The following is a 15,251-nucleotide window of genomic DNA, read 5'->3' as shown; positions in this document are numbered from 1 at the left end:
ATGTGTATGTGTGTGTCTGTATGACTGGTTTTATCTATGTATGTATTATTACATATACTTATTTACTTGTTTAACTTACTATCACAGCTAACCAGCTCATCTACCATTGTTATGCTGTTTCAAAAATAATTTTTGATTTGGTCTTCCTCCCCTTGGTTTTTGTCCTTTTTTGTTTGCTTGTTTTAGATCTGTTTATCCCTTTTTGTTGTTGTTTAGTATAATCTGACCTGAAGGTAAACGTCTATCTTTTTAGTCCCCTACAGATGAAAACTAACACTGAAATCTTAACTCTGATATTTATTTCCTATGTATACTCTGCCAAGTGGCAAAGAATGCATTTCCAGTATTGACATCCCACTGGTACTAAGGGCATCAGTAAAGACATTAATATGAAAGAGCCAGAAGCTTACAATGGAAACAGTGTTGTCCAAAACAGTTTTCTGTAAGTGTACTTGTCTTGAAAGGATTCTGTATGTTCCTTCAGGGAAATGGATGCTTTCCTTTAACACACTTCAAATTGGAAAGCACCCCATTTTCTAGAACTGCATTATCAATTTTTGTTTCATATTTGAATCAATGCAAGAAATAATTAGTATTCTATGAGGAAGTTATTGTTTTTTATTAAAAAATGTGATTTCTAAACATATATATCTGTGTGCTTTAGGGTAAATTGTTCTCATTTATTGGGGTCAATTATTGCTCTCACCATGGAATTCCATCTTTGAAATTATAGTGCAAAATCTTGGAACAAAAGTTAATTCATAAAATTTCATTTTAGGCATTTTCAGCATCAGAGTTAAGGCTGGGGTTAATGTTCTTGTGATATATGTCATACAGGCATGTTACAAAGTATGGCAGACCTAAACGCAATGCTCTTCCAACTCATCTCTAACACACTCACAATTCCAAAATGATCATTCATGTAAATTCAGGAAAACTGGTCAGTATATAAACAACAGTAGTTAGTTTAAAAAGACAAGAAAACAGAAAGATCTATTTAATGCTTTTCACAACTCAAGGTCTGTATTTTGAGAGTATGGTTGTACCAACCTCTCAAGAGACATCAGACATCTGGGCTCTCACTTGGACCGTTTTTCTCATAATGTATATGATCTGTGTACTACGGCCCATGTGTGATTCATGTGCACTTTTTGATTTTACCTGGAGCCTCCTTTGCTATGTGTATTCTCTTTTTGCCAGATCTCTTTGTCTCTGGGACATGTGTTGTCTTGTTTAGATTTGGGGGCAAATAATAAAAATGAGAACCCAAAGGAATAGGGTATGTTGCTGCTGCAAGGGACTAACAGGGTAATTTCTTCCAGACTTTTCATTGTTTACATGTGAAAATTTAGACCTAGAAAAACAAGTGCCTGGTTGAATTTTCACAACTGGCTAGCGCTAACGAGAAGACATGTACAGTGGTAGGTGGAGTAGGTTTTCTGGCGTCTCATCCCTGTCCTTGCTTCAAGCCAGATGATTCGATTTATGATGATGCCAAATTTCAGATCTAAAAATGTCTCTAGCTCTAGAATGTAGATAATACATATCAAATTTGTACCTTGCTTTTGAAGAAATTTACACTGAAAATTTGTGTTTTTGCATTAGCTTTTTTTCTTAATCATCTGAGGTTATGCTGTTTGAGTAAATGAAATACAGTTAAGTTGCTAAGGTAAATTCCAAATAACTACACTATGGAATGTGACATGAATGTCACCTTGGAAAAAAGTGTTTCTTGCCAAAACCTAAGTATAATAATATAATATTTATTTTGAGTCCTTGAAAGAGTTCCGGTCTGTTCAATTTAGGCTTTTATGTTTAAACACTAAAGGGTTTTCTGTATAAAATCAAACAAACCCACAAGTAGACAGCAAAGCATCTGGAGTCATAGACTGGGCTTTGTCTAAAAGCCTCTTTTAGGGGCTGAGTTAACAAAGAATGCGTATTTTGTCTGTTTGCTATGTAACAGTAGTGGAAAGCCAGGTTACTATTTATTTGATAGCTTTTGCCTTAAGCTTATCATTTTACTGGTGTGTGTGTGTGTGTGTGTGTGTGTGTGTGTGTGTGTGTGTGAAAGAGAGAGAGAGACAGAGAGGAATCAGGGGAAGGGAGAGATAGTGAGTGAGTGAGACAGGGAAGGAGGGAGAGGGAGAGAATGAGAGAGACTGAGAAAATGTTTAGAAGCAAACTATGGCCCCTCTTTAGTAATTGGCACCCTTACACAAAGAGTAAAGGGCTTATTGCAACTTGGTTTGGGGTCAAGAACACTGAAATGAGGAAACCTGAATTTCACTTCCAGCTTTGACGTGCCTACTTGTGTGATGTTGAGCAAGTCACTTGCTTTCTCTGGGTCTTGATTTCTTCATCTGTGAAATAACGGAGAATAAAATTTAATTTCAAACTCTACCCAACTCAAAAGTTTTGTAATTCTCTGAAATAAAATGAGTAGTGAGTGTAGTCTTACTTCACCCGTCCTCACAAAGTAAATAGTATGTAGTAGCCGTAAGTGTCTGAATGATTTACTTCTTGGAAAGAATTGGAAGAGAAAGTTCACTGCCTTAGAGGACACTATCTACATTTACAAATATTTTTTTTTTTCTTCACTAACCTAGCAGGCTTTTTTTTTTTTTTTTTAACTTATTGGCAACTTTGTGTTTATTATAGACAACATTTCAATTAGATCTTGTTCTTACAAATGTGCTCATTATATAATAAAAAATTATTTTCTCTGATAGGAATGTTAGAATTTATGCTTACCTATATTTTCCTTTTCTTTCTTTCTTTTTTTTTTTTAAGATTTTATTTATTAGACAGAGAGAGAGATCACAAGCAGGAGGAGTGGCAGAGAGAGAGGAAGAAGCAGATTCCCCACTAGGCAGGGAGCCGGATGAGGGACTCCATCCCAGGACCCTGGAGTCATGACCTGAGCAGAGGGCAGATGCTTAACCGACTGAGTAACCCAGGCACCTCTATACTCACCTATATTTTCTGTGATTATTTGATGATCTGTTCTCACTCCAGACTATACAGTCCATGAGGACAGAGAGATTATTACCAAACGTTTGGTTCACAATTTAATCCTAAGATTTCGTGTAGTGCCTGGCACCTAGTATCTATTCTTTGAGGGAAGAAATAATGTTTCAGTAGTCTGACCAGGATGGTTCTGTATCAGATGCCATATATCCTCTTAGACTCGTCCAAGGAAGCTTCCATAAAAAAAACATGAGACTCAACATATAGTCTTTCTGAGTTCTCTGGATTATATCACTGATGGGGAAGCTTTTTCTTAGTTATTGGTTTCCTTTTTTTGGAGAGTAGAGATGGTGTTGATCTGGCTTGATAAATTTTCCATTATAATTTCCAGTGTTTTCCACTACAATTTCCAGTGTTATAGAGTATGTGGATGCTATCTACTTTTTCTGCTTGTTGTCTGTAGAGAAAGGCTGGTCGTAAACCAAGGTTAAGCAGCTCATTGACGATGCCTCCTTCCCTACCTCCACGCAAACTTCTAGGACTCTTTATATAGGTCCGTAACTTCCATTTGCTAAAATACTTGGCTAAGCATTCTGTCTCATCGTCTTCTGCAGGGGCGGTGTGTCTCACTCCAGCAAGCCCGAGCAAGGCCAGAGTCAGGAGGAAGCCAACAGCTGCTGGATCTCCTACCGAACACACTGGCAAGAGGGGCCAGTGGGCAAGGCTTCAGTCTCCACATGCTTGTTATGTCCTAGCAATGTCCCAGCTCAGTTAGATCAGAGATATGGGTCATTTTTGTAATTTTCCTTCATCAGTCATACCTATAACAGTTGGAGCTTGGATATTCTACGAAAAACAATGCAATAATACTCATTTGAAGACTTGTGCAAAGATTAAGATTATGGAGGGGTAAAAGAAAAATATCTCAAGCCCTCTTCCTTTTTTCCTTTTTAATTTCTCCTTACCTCCTTCCATACCTCCTTTCCTTTCCCCCCTCCTCCCTTTCTTTCCTTCCTTCCATTTCAGAGAGGTGATAGGCTATAGCAAAAAGACGAAAAGACATACTACTTGGCATCTTGACTTTACCATTTTCTGTCAAGTCACTTTAACCTCTCCATTCCCTCAGGTGTTCTTACTCACAGCATGAGATTGTACTGAGGCTTAAGTTATATAATACCATCAGCTACTATTTATTAAACATCAAATATGTGCTTTATCCAATTTAATCTTCACAATAACATTGCAAGCAAAATGTCTGGTCCCTGGTGGGTGACTTAGAAATCATGACCTGATGGAAATATTGGATGCTCTCCATAACTCCAAAAGCACTTTTGGAGTAAGTGCTTACTTATTTAATTCTCAGGTGCTATTATTCATGTCATTATCCCTCACAGTCCCTGCCACCAAAGTGAAACTAGTCATTCATTCATTCAAGATAGGCTCTTTGAGTATCTGCTATAGTCACGGGCAGCAGGGAAGGGAAGCAAAGAACAAGACAGTTCTTAACATCAAATGGGTTATAATTAGTAGAGGTTATAGATAAGTAAACAGACAGTTATAACCAAGTGGGATGAGCGTTCTGACAGTGGGAAACACAGAGTGGATGTTTAAGAAGGACCCCTGAATTCCAATTTTGGGGTTCAGGGAGGGTTCCTTAGAGGAAAGCATGTCTGTGCTGAGACCGGATTAGAGCTTGGAGTAGATGTAAAGGCATTGAGAGGAGGGGAACTCTGACGCCTTCTGGAAACAGAGCAGTTTGTTCTGGAATGTGAAGGGATCGCCAGGAGAGGAGGCTGGGGTGAGCAAGGCTGTTAGTCACGGAAGGGCTCAGTGCCCATCCCGCAGAAACTGTCTGATCTCTCAGGCTGTCAGCTGTTGCTGGGTTCTCATTCCCCTCCTCCTCAGCTTGGCTCTGGAACCAGGGCCTGCTGTATGGCTGACTCCTGGGACTCTGGATCTGACGGGCAGGTGCTTAAGTGGCTGGACACTGAGTCACTGAAGCTGAGTTCTTGGTCCTGAGAAAGAAAGGCTTATCTTACTAGCAGCAAGGTAGGACATTCTTGGCCAGTTGGCTATGTCTAGCTACCACGGCTACCCTTATCTGAGGGGTGCCAGGCTATGGAGCAAGGAGGCTCTCGTCAAGGGTCTCTTTCTGGCCTGTATTTGGCAATCCGAGGCCCTTTTCGCAGGCCTGGGAATCTGAGGCCAGGCTGACAGAGAGTCATCAACTCTCTTTCCACTGGGTCTCTCTGAATCTAAATTTGCTTTCTGGAATACCTGAGCAAGCCAGACTCTGTGACATGATCACTTAATTACCATTTCACTTTTCCTGGGAAATGAGAGATAAACGAAATGTAGATCAGTGAGCTAGGTGGATGACCAATTCATTTATTGACTCACAGATTGTTTATCTTTCGGCTGCAGAAAGTACGATCCCGGCAACCAGTCCCGCTAGAGAACTTTTGAGAAAAGTCTGAGAGAAGTCTGAGTGATACTCAGGGCGCAGATAGGCAAGCAGGCAGCCAGTTCTCAGTCTTCGCCTTTTCCTTGTGGGACCAGTCAGATGTTACTTCTCTCTGAGTAAGATGACCACGTATTTCATTGCCCAATCCTGGACGTTTTGGAAAATGAAAGAGGCTGCCCGTAACTGCTATCCATGGACAGCAGGCATAAGCTGGGATGTTCCAGCAAAGCCAGACGTAGGGTTGCCCTAACCATGAGCTCTCTCTGTTCGTCTGACAGTTTCCCCCTAGTTCACGGTGTCAGGGCTTTGGTGGAGAACCTGGGGCCCAGTTGTTTCTGCATCTTGTCACAGCATTACTTTTCATGTTCCCAAAAGCAATTTTCGAAACACTTCCCACCTTCTGAAATCCTCATGTTTCTGAAAGGTCGTATTAGCCATTTTAACACAAGACCATTGATTTCTAGCCCAAGCAAAGAAATGGGGTGGTAAAAAAAAAAAAAAAAAAAAAATGGGAAACCGAAGAGAAGATAATCCTGAAGAGGAAAAACTGCAGCTGTATCTTCTGCTTTTTTATAATCTTTTCTTAATTAGAATGTGGAGGTGGAAACATCATTTTCTTTAAAGTGGCAGCCCTCCCAAGTCTGTATGTCCTACATTATCAGCTTTGATGCTACCAGACTCGATGGGTAGGGGTCAGTATCTGAGTTATTATTGTTTGTCCAGAGAGGTGACAAGGAAGAAAATATCTCACGTACGACTAACAGACGAGAGAGACTCAGGAGGCTCCGTCTTGATTTACGACTGTTTTCTTGTAAACACGTCTCTTGGCAAAATCATAAGGAAAATGTCAGTGTACTGTGAAGCCGACAGCACCTCAGCTGCCGTAATTTTCTCCACCTCAAACTAAGCAGGTTGTGGTAGAGTTTGGTGACCATGTGTTACTTTCATTTTCAATTTCTTCCTCCCTTATAATAAATGATACTAAAAGCAACATTTTTAAGCTCTTGCTCCCTAAGCAGAAGTTCTCGACCTAGAGAGATTTTGCCTCTCAGGGGTATTGGGTAACGTTTGGACATATTTTTGCTGGTTGCAGCTGGGGGAGGGGTGCCATTGGCATCTCATGGGGAGAGATGGAGATGCTGTTAAACATCCTACAAAACACAGGACAGTCTCCCTCCTCAAACAAATCAATGACCAGCCTCCAAATACCAATAGTGTTAAAGATGAGGAATTGCTCGGCAACATCCTCTTCATCCATTCATTTCCTCACTCAACACTTAATTATTGAGCACCTACTGTGTGTCAGTCACCACACTGTTGAGGATGTGATATTGAACAAAATAGGAAAAATCCCTACACTTCTCTAGTTTGCATTTTCATAGGAGGGATAGGTCATAAATGAGAGACATAGAAAGTTACAAATAAGAAGGAGGAAAATTAAGTCGGGGAGAGGATAGGCAATGTCAGTAGGGAGCAGCAAGACTGAACCCTTGCCTTGCTCGTGGAGGTGGGTATGTTTGTTGTGATTATGGATGGGGAAACTGAGTCTAGAGAGGGGGAGTACTGTTCAAGGGGGACACTGCTCCCAAGAGACAGAGCTGGGATTTGATGTTGGAGCTGTCTGGTGCTTAAGGAGAAATTTCCACTTGTGCTATGCTATCTATTATCACCAGAAACTAGGGTTATCCTGGCTGCATTATGATGGAATTCTCTTTCTCTAATGTGCTGATAACCACTGCTTACCCTGTTCAAACCATTCACTCTTAGTATCTGTATTTCTGTTAGACTATTCCCTGATTATATCCTTTGCCCAGACTCATTATCCTCATCACTTAAACACATTCAAAGCAAGCTGTCCACTGTTTGAGAAATAAAGTGAAAAAAAAAGTCCCTTCCTTTATTCCACATGCCTCTTCACCATAGCCTCTCCCTCTCCTCCTTTCATAGTTAATCTCTCCTCAAAAAGGGGTGCCACTTATGCTCTCTCTATGCTCCCCCAATTTACTGGTAATAGGGCCTTTCTACTCTCACTCTGCACAAACTGGTTTTCAAGGTCCACCAATGACTCTATAATTTGTTTTTATAGACTCTTTCTCCTTGCCCTTTCTTACTTGACCTCCTTCCAACATTTGGTGACCATGACCTTCCTTTTCCTGTGTCTGCCATAGTTCTCTTGACTTCCATCTCTTAGATTTCCTTCTTCTTCTTTGACTTCTAAGTAGCCTTCATGGGTTTCTCTTCTCATTCTTTTATAAACTTGTGTCCTTCAAGATATGGGCCTCAGTTTTATTTTCCTTTTAACCACGGTTTCTATGGATTTGCCATGTAGAGTAATTCCCAAGGTTTATAACAAACTCTGCAATATGCTGAGATGAGAATGTGATTGGAATGCAGTGACAGTGTGATGTGCAAGTGTGAAGGCTCAGTGAGCCTGGCCAGCCACCCAGAATCCACATTGCTGCACTCAAATGAGTGAGTTTTACAATATGGACTCCCTTGCCCCACAACCTCTGATAACTATAAGAACTCCCTAACCGGTCTCTCTAGTCTCAGCTTCAGCTCCATCCTTTACTCTCACCATATTCATCCTTCCAAGGCAAACTTGTTCAGGATCTAGTGTCTACCCCCTTGTATCAGTCCTTTTGGGCTACAGTGACAAAATAACTCAGACTGGCTGGCTTATAAACAACAGAAATTTACTTCCCCCAGTCCTGGAGGCTGGGAAGTCTAAGATCAAAGCACCAGCATGATTGGGTGAGGTCCTCTTCCTGGTTCATAGATAGCTGGTTGTCTTCTTGCTGGATCCTCATGTGGTGGAAGAGGTGAGGGAGCTCTCCGGGGTCTTTTTTATTAGGGCACTAAGGACCTAATCACCCCCAAATTCCCCACGTCCAGATATCATCATAATGGAGATGAAGTTTCAGCATATGAATCTGGAGACAGAAACATCCAGTCTTCACCACTCCTTCATCTTCACAAAATAATTAATCTCCAGGTATGTTTTTGAGCTGTTGCATAGCCATCTCATTGGCCTGGAGTGCCCTCTCTCCACTCTGACTCCACAGTGTTGACCTTCAGAAATCCTACTCATTCTGCAAGGCTCACCTTAAGCACTGCTTCCCAGATTTCTGGGCAGAGTACTGTCTTATATTTGCTTCAGTTCCCACCACTTAGATTGTGTATTCCTTTAGGGTCAGGAGAAGAAAACTCAACAGCAAAGTTCCTGTCCTCAACCAAGCTGTTCTACTTATTACCCACTGAAAGCTCATTGTAAAGTTTCCCTACTATCTCCATTACAAAGTACTGAATTTCTGTCACTAATTTGCTCGGTGATCCTGTATATTTCACTCAACTCCTCTGATTTGTCATTTTATCAACTTAAATTCTGTCAAATAATGTTATTATTATAACTCAAAGAAATTTTCAAATTCTCTGAGCTCTCCAGGAGAAAAGATGTCATAAACCAATGAGGAGATAAACTGTCATTCATTAAAACAATATTTTTGTTATCATTGTATTCAAACTTCAACAAGTGAAACTATCTCCTAAGAAAAATAATCCGTCCTTGTATATCTTTAAAGCATACCACCACCCGCAATATAACAAAGCTTTATCATGTAATTTTTTCTTATGTACACCATCATTTCTTCCCGCCTTCATTTCTCCTTGCATTTTTGAAAAATCTAAGATTCATCCTTGCTTTTTACAGGGCTTCTCCTCCCCGCAGTGAAAGGAAAGTTTCATGTCAGGGAAGTGAAGAGATAAAATTTTACAACTATAAGTCCTTGATCATGATCCAAACTTTTTTCATGCCGTCAACAGCACTTACTGTCCCTACCTGGGGAGAAGTGAAGCATTGAAGAAGGAGGGGTAAGAGGAAAAGAGATGTAGATATGAATGCCAGTTACCTTTATTTACTTCATTACTCCAAGTTTTAGAATTAAAATCATCTTTGAAAAAATTATCTCAGTGAAATGGGTAAATGTGAGTCAATGAATAATTGTAAGAGAAATAATGCAAAAGAAGGATTTCAATCGGGGTATCTTTCCCTCTCAACACTTGTGTGTCCCATTGACATTTCCATGGAATACCTCCACGCATGGAAAACTGATGTTTAGATATTAAACTGATGGGGTGAATATGGAGAGGGAGAGAACAAAATTTATTGATTATAATCTCTGCGCTCTGTATTTATGTAATTTATTTCACTTAAGGTCCCCAACAACTCTCTGTAGTATATTTACCTACTTTTGAGTTAAATACTATACAGTTAGCAGTAAGTAGAGCCAAAATTGAAACCTAGGGTTTTCTTTTTTTTAAAGATTATTATTTATTTATTTGACACAGAGAGAGAGAGAGAGAGAGTGAACAAGCCCAAGCAGGGGGAGCAGCAGGCACCCTGCTGAGCAAGAAGCCCAATGCAGGGCTCGATCTCAGAACCCTGGGATCATGACCTGGGCTGAAGGTAGCCACTTAACTGACTGAGCCACCCAGGCACCCAAAAACCTAGGGTTTTCTAACTTAACATCATATCACAGTGATGCTCTAGTATGTAGAAAATAAATGTCCTGGCCTCAAGCAGTTTATAATCCAGAAAAGAAATGCAAATGTCTCCGTAAGAAGCAGAATTGATAGACCATATATGTGTCCTATTTTAAGTACTGTAAAAATACCATCATCTACATGATTATGAAGTTTCAGCCTCCTTACTAATAGAGCACCTACTTTTGAGTTGTTTTTTTTCCTTAACACTAATGCAGAAGCATAGAGTTACTATTTGCAGACACTTTCTTTTTTAGCAGATGATGTAACATATCACACAGATTTTGAAGTCCTTCAGATTTCATGCCTTCACTTGCTATGCAAATTTGTTAAGTTATTTCATCTCAACCAGACTCAGTTTCCACTTTTTAATTTAGAAGGTGATACCTATTCTATAGAGTTGCTATAAATATCAAAGTGATGTTTGATTCATGAGTAGTTCTCAAAAATGATGGTTGTGATGATTTGCAGCAGCCAATATTGTTGGCTTGTGTTTTGTTTTGTTTTGTTTTATTTGAGAGAGCAGGAGAGTACAAGCGGGGGCGGGGGGTGGCGAGGGGGGAGGTGCAGAGAAGAGGGGGAGGGACAGAGGGAGAAGCAGGCTCCCTGCTGATCGGGGAGCCCAACACAGGGCTACACCCCAGGACCCTGAGATCATGAACTGAGCCAAAGGCAGATGCTTAACTGACTGAGCTGCTCAGGCACCCCTGGCTTGTGTTTTGATACATTTTGATGTATTCTGGAGTTCTTTGGTGGTAGGTGGGGCCATGGCCCCAGACAGAGCCTCTGGACTTCCTGACCAACAGTGTAGGTCAGCCTGATATGTGCATCAAAGTGCTAAGTATTGGGGAGAAAGAGGGGAGATGCTGGGGTCAGGGAGCTCCTGGAAAGAAGGAAACAAGGGTTTTGCTAAAAGTACTTTCAAAGTCAAGTCAAGGAAATGGCAGAGATATATGGGAAGAAAGTGGAGAAGGTAGGGATGGGGACAAACATTTGTTTCTCCCACACCGAAAGTCTCCAAAAAGACCCTTCTTGAACCAAGGGTCACAGAATTTTCCTCTTAGTAAGGAAATCTTTTAGAAGGACTCACCTTTCAAAACACAACATCATAAAGCGGTGGCACATGTTTTCATCCCCCTTATTTCATCTTCTAATGTAATACATTTAAAAAAGAAGTTGTTTCCCATAAACCTGATTAACTCTGAAGAGAGTCATAATCCATCTAAACCAATCCAAATGAAGGTAAAAGGGATAATCAGGCTCCCATTATGCAAAATGGTGCTCAGTTAATTTATTGCACTGAACTGAATAATAAGCTGTTAGGCTCCACATTACTTTCTTCACATTAGATCGAAGAGCTTATTGCTGCTGGAGCTTATTTCATATCGCATAAAACTTGGGTATATTACAATGGAGTAGATATTAGTCCATTATAAGAGACAGCCTTAAGTAGTTCATTTATAGGATCTCTCCATTTGGAAAATGGCAAGGAAGAAGAAGAAATGCAAACAAGGTAATGGACAGAGGGGGATTTATGTGCTTTGCCCACCGACCAGCTCCGTGGTGGGTGTCTGCTGTTGCCGCTCGGGGGCCTTGGAGACAAGCAGTATTTCCAGTGGGAAGAAAATCCAAAGAGAGTTTATGTTCCTTTTCAGGGAAGTGTTGACATTTTAATTACTTTCTGTTTTCTTTGGAGCTACATTTAAGAATTGGAAGCAAGTTACAAAAATAAGAATTGGTTTTATTAGAAATCAGATGAATTGACACGCAGCCAGGAGCTGGAGAAAGCCCAGTCAGCTCTTGACAAATTCAAGTCTCCAGCAGGACCCAGAGAGCCAAAAAAAACTCAAGCCATTGGAAACCTAACCAGAAGAATTCCTCCCCGGGTCTTACTGTCTCTGGGAGCAGACCGGGCCTCCATGCGACCTAATCTTTTTCCAGCCACGGGGCCCTTCTGCTTCACTTTGCTGGTTTTTTCCTTTAAACTTTGGTCTCATAGGGGTTTGCGAGGATCAGTAGAACGAGGATGCAAAGCAAAAAGAGAATGATCACGGAGAGCTGGAATGAGTTGGGGATATTGGTGGCTTTAGAACGATTTAGTTTTGAAGTTAATCTGATACTTTGGGTATTTCGTAAAAGAAAACGGCCTGAGGAAATAAGGGCGGGACCAGAGTCAACAGCTTAGGGAGATGTGATAGATTTGCACCCTCTCTCCTTGCACCTGGAGTTGCCTCGAATTGAATAAATATTTAGCAAACCCAGGGTACCTACATGTGTTCCAGGATCAGCAAATTTAAAAATAGTAACCTGGTACAAGAGTGAAAAACAAAAACAAAAAAACAAAAAAAAAAACAACAACAAAAAAACCCAAACAACAAAAAACACAGCTCCAACCAGCATGTTTGTGGTGCCCCAAAGGGTGGCGCCTGAGGACAGAAGCTCTCTGTGTCCCTTCCCCACCCTCCTTAACCTCCCTCTGCTCCAGGGATGGTGTGGAAACGCCATTAAGCTTAGACCTATCAATTTAGTCATAAATGGATCAAACCAAATTCCTAAAAATGATCTAATATCTACTCTGTGCCAGGTACTTTAAAAACACTATTTGAATTTTCTTAAATTAGTTTTTTATTTTTTTAAATTTTATTTTACTTATTTATTTTTAAGATTTTTACTTATTTGAGAAAGAGACAGTAAGAGAGAGCATGAGAGGAGAGAAGTTCAGAGAGAGAAGCAGACTCCCCGTGGAACTAGGAGCCCAATGTTGGACTCCGGAACTCCGGGATCATGACCTGAGCCCAAGGCAGTTGCTTAACCAACTGAGCCACCCAGGCACCCAACATTATTTGAATTTAAACAAACAAACAAACAAACAAAAGCCCTATAAGGAGATATCATCTGTACTATAGATATTGTTATTTCTGTTTCGCATCTGACGACCGAAGCTTGATCAGGTTCAGCAAATTTCATAAGCTACACACACTTTTACCATAAAACATTTCAAATATAAGCACAAGAGCCTCTAGGCTTATTTCACTTCACCCACTCAGGGTCAGTCTTTTTTGTCAACATCTCCTGCACCCCATTACCTTGAAGCAAATCCCAGACATCATGTCCTCTCCCCTGTGTATCTTTTAGTATGTGTCTCTAAGAGGTAGGGATTCTTTAAAACAAAATAACCGCAATACCTTTATCACTCACACCCTGAAAACATTAACAAGAATTCCCAACAGCAAGCAATACACGATGTTCACTGATCCCCAGCTGCCTTGAAATACAATTTTTTAAGGATTTTTAAAAAAGATTTTATGTATTTATTTGACAGAGACACAGTGAGAGAGGGAACACAAACAGGGGGAGTGGGAGAGGGAGAAGCAGGCTTCCCACCGAGCAAGGAGCCTGATGCCAGGCTGGATTCCAGGACCCTGGGATCATGACCTGAGCAGAAGGCAGCCACTTAATGACTGAGCGACCCAGGCACCCCTAATTTTTTTTTTTAAGTTTATTTGAATCCAGATCCAAACACCATCCCTCCACTGTGATTGCTTGATGAATCTCTCATGCCTCTTTAAATCTGTAGGTTCCCTCTTCTTCTCTCATTTTTTTTCTTGGAATTCTTGGTTAAAGAAACAGGGTTGTTTTTCCTGAAGATTTTCTAACAGCCTGAATGTTCTCGATTCCATTCTCTGAGGTGATCTCAAATATATTTATCATCTTGTATTTTGTACTTCCTATAAATTGACAGAACCGATTCTGGTTCCATATTTTTAGCTGGACTCATGCATAAGGAGTGGCATAATTTCCAAAAGTGGGATGTATGTGTGTGCAATAGTTATCAACTACTGAGGGTTTTTTTGCTTAGATTCAGTATTTTGTTAGCTATTGCAAACTTGCGATATTCTAATTTTGCGGTTTAAAAAAACAGAAATCATTTTTTAGAGCAGTTTTAAATTCACTGCAAAAACAAGGGAAAGGACACAGAGTTCCCAAATCTACCCACCCTTCCACCTTCAGCCTCGTCCACTACCGACATCTAGCATCATAGAGTTGCTTTGTCGTGATGAATGAACTTACACTGACTCAACCTTCTCACCCATGGTCCATAGTTTACATCAGGGCTCACACGTGGTGTTGACCATTCCGTGGCTTTCAACAAATACGAATTATTTCTTTTTCATTTACTAACCAGAATACTTCTCTAAGGAGAGACTTCCCCCTCATTACGTAGCTGGTTATATGAAGTGAAGTTCATATGAGAAACCAAGGACAAATGCTTTATCTTTCCCTTTATCTACCAGTTTGCAGAATAATAAGCTGGTTCTCTCTGGTGTCCTCTGAGGTGAACATAAATTTCTGTATGGTTTTTACTGTTAGTATCACTAAGAGCTCATGTATTTAAACACACTTGATGTGTTTCAGTGTTCTACTATATATGCAGGTATATGCGTGTATGTATACGTGTGTGGTTACACATGCATATGCTAATAACTTAGTGGTAAAGTTCTATATCACCGATGTCTATAAATCTACCTTATTTTGCTGCCTTGATTTAAAAAAAGTAGTTCTTAAAGTAGCTTAAAATTTTATCTTAAAAGACTCTGTTCCATTTACTGGCTGTTAATAAGGATTCCCCTGAGTCTCCGAGGATGGTAGAAAACCTTGCTTTGTTGCTAGAAAAACATAAGCAGCTATTTATAGAGACATAAAAGCAGGAAAGAAGGGAGGAGGGAGAAGAAAAGGAGGAAGAGGGGCGCCCAGGTGGGTCAGTTGGTTAAGCGTCTGCTTTAGGCTCAGGTCATGATCCTGGGGTCCTGGGATCGAGCCCCGCACCCAGCTCCTGCTCAACGGGGAGCCTGCTTCTCCCTTTCCCTCTACCTGCTGCTCCCCCTCTTTGTGCCCTCTCTCTCTCTGTCAAATGAATGGATAAAATCTTAAAAAAAAAAAAAAAAAAGAGGGAGGAAAGAAAAACAGAGCAAACAAATGAGCATAAAAGATAAGCCAAGTAATTCATGGGCTATTGCGTAGTCTCGGAAAATGATCGTAGCAAATTTATTTATATAGTGGCATGTGATGTTATTGTGAAATAGTTAAGCAAGAGGCCTTGAGATTTGTGCTGCTTGGGTCAAATCTCCAGTTTGGATACCTTCTAGTTGGGTCAAATCTCCAGTTTGGATACCTTCTAGTTGGGTCAAATCTCCAGTCTGGATACCTTCTAGTTGTGCCTCAGCTCTCTCATCCATGCACCAGGGCCAAATCATCAGAGGTTTATAAGGATAAG

At 40.5% G+C, this 15,251-nt stretch overlaps 1 long non-coding RNA gene across 1 annotated transcript; it reads left to right on the top strand.

The window, feature by feature from the left end:
- Window positions 1–4,718: 4,718 nt before the first annotated feature.
- LOC125107531 (uncharacterized) lies at window positions 4,719–9,305 on the top strand. Its single transcript, XR_007129582.1, has 2 exons — window positions 4,719–5,019; window positions 9,144–9,305. It is a non-coding gene; the product is annotated as an uncharacterized LOC125107531 (long non-coding RNA).
- The last annotated feature ends 5,946 nt before the right edge of the window (window positions 9,306–15,251 follow it).

The sequence above is a fragment of the Lutra lutra genome, chromosome 8 (genome assembly GCF_902655055.1).
Source record: "Lutra lutra chromosome 8, mLutLut1.2, whole genome shotgun sequence".
Classification (NCBI taxonomy): Eukaryota; Metazoa; Chordata; class Mammalia; order Carnivora; family Mustelidae; genus Lutra; species Lutra lutra.
This window is presented reverse-complemented; position numbering and strand designations above follow the sequence as displayed.